At 55.8% G+C, this 2283-nt stretch overlaps 1 pseudogene; it reads right to left on the bottom strand.

Moving 5' to 3' along the window:
- Nucleotides 1–988: 988 nt before the first annotated feature.
- LOC145340614 (neurexin-1 pseudogene) lies at nucleotides 989–1290 on the bottom strand (annotated as a pseudogene).
- Nucleotides 1291–2283: the final 993 nt, after the last annotated feature.

Genomic DNA, 2283 nt, shown 5'->3' on the forward strand with positions numbered 1-2283 from the left:
CAAGGGCAGGGATGGACTTCTGAGGCTGTATCAGGCTCTGGTCAGACCCCCATTTGGAGTATTGTGAGCAGTTTTGGGCCCCGTATCTAAGGAAGGACATGCCGGCCTTGGAGAGGGTCTGGAGTAGGTTCACCAGAACCAGATCCCGGGAATGAAAGGCTTGACGTATGAGGAACATCTGAGGACTCTGGGTCTGTACTCGATGGAGTTGAGAAGGATGGGGAGGGATTTTATTGAAAGTTACAAAAGGCCCTGGATAGAGTGGACACGGGGAAGATGTTTCCATGAGTCGGAGAGACTGGGATCCGAGGGCCCGGCCTCAGAGTAAAGGGACAACCCTTCAAAACTGAGATGGGGAGGGATTTCTCCAGCCGGAGGGTCGGGGGTGAATCTGTGGAACTCGTTGCCACAGAGGAGGCCGGGTCACTGAGTGGATTGGAGACGGAGATAGATAGGGTCCCGATTGGGGAGGGGGTCAAAGGTTACGGGGAAAGGCGGGAGAATGGGGGTGAGAAGCTCCTCACTGTCGGAGGGTCAGTGCTGAGGGAATGCCGCACTGTCAGAGGGTCAGTGCTGAGGGAGTGTCGCACTGTCGGAGGGTCAGTGCTGAGGGAGTGCCGCACTGTCGGAGGGTCAGTGCCGAGGGAGCGCCAGTCACACCACTTCACACACAACCTTTTACAGATTATAAGGTGGGGTATTCCTCTGTCTGGGGGATTTTGGCGTTCATTTCGAAGGGGCGGGGGGGAGCTGGGGGTGCAACCTCAGCGCCCCAAATCCTGGTGGGCGCCCGGCCGAAACAACTTGTTGCCTCCTCGCGGGCACCCTGTTCCCGCGCGCCCCCTCGTCCGCCCCCTACACGCACCCCACCCCTCCCAAAGTCAAGAGGACAGGGAACGGGGGTCGGGGTGGGGGTGGGGCGGGGGGGGTGGGGGGGGTGGTGGTGGGGGGCCACGTAGGCCCGATGGCGCCCGCGGTGGGTCATTACCTGACGGAGGTTGCGGGTCACTCGCACGTCATGCCACTCGTTGTCGTTGAACTTGCCGTTGACGGGCTCCACCAGGGCCTCGAAGGCGCCCGAGCCCAGGTTGATGACCAGAGAGACGGCGCCGTTCTTGAGGGCCAGGTTGACGTAGTCCGCCGACTTGCCGGTGTGCAGGATCAGGCCGTTCCGCTGGAGCGTCTTGAAGGACAGAGTGATCTCGTCGCTGCTGCTCTGGATGGGGTTGTGCGAGAGGTCGTAGCAGAAAAACTCGGTGCCCTTGAAGGTGGCCACGGATTCCTCTTTCGCTGCAGCGGGGGTGGGGGGAGCAGGAAGTGGGGGGGAGGAAAGAACACAGTGAGGGCAAGAGTCACAGCGGCTAACAGCTTGGAAACAGGCCCTTCGGCCCAACTTGTCCCTTTTTTCTAGCCTTTAAAACCCCCCAAGCTAGCCCATAACGCAACTTATCAACATCAGATCCAAGTCGTAAAGATTATTTGGTCACCACAAGTAAGACTTACGTTGACATCGCAATGAAGTTACTGTGAAATTCTCCTCGTCGCCACACTCCGGCGCCTGTTCGGGTCAATGCACCAAACCAGCACTGCTTTCAGACACATCTTTGGACACTAAGGGGCAATTTAGCATGGCCAATCCACCCTAACCTACACATCTTTGGACACTAAGGGGCAATTTAGCATGGCCAATCCACCTAACCTACACATCTTTGGACTCTAAGGGGCAATTTAGCATGGCCAATCCACCTAACCTACACATCTTTGGACACTAAGGGGCAATTTAGCATGGCCAATCCACCCTAACCTACACATCTTTGGACACTAAGGGGCAATTTAGCATGGCCAATCCACCTAACCTACACATCTTTGGACTCTAAGGGGCAATTTAGCATGGCCAATCCACCTAACCTACACATCTTTGGACACTAAGGGGCAATTTAGCATGGCCAATCCACCTAACCTGCACATCTTTGGGACACTAAGGGACAGTTTAGCATGGCCAATCCCCCTAACCTACACATCTTTGGACACTAAGGGGCCATTTTGCATGGCTAATCCATCTAACTTACACATCTTTCAGACTGTGGGAGCACCCGGAGGAAACCCACATAGACACGGGGAGACTGTGCAGTCTCCCCACAGATAGTGACCCAAGCCGGGAATAAAACCTACACACCTTTGGACACGAAGGGGCAATTTAGCATGGCCAATCCCCCTAACCTGCACATCTTTGGACACTAAGGGGCAATTTAGCATGGCCAATCCACCTAACCTGAACATCTT

Source organism: Carcharhinus amblyrhynchos, unplaced genomic scaffold, assembly GCF_965287045.1.
Source record: "Carcharhinus amblyrhynchos unplaced genomic scaffold, sCarAmb.v2.hapA chromosome_1203, whole genome shotgun sequence".
Lineage (NCBI taxonomy): Eukaryota > Metazoa > Chordata > Chondrichthyes > Carcharhiniformes > Carcharhinidae > Carcharhinus > Carcharhinus amblyrhynchos.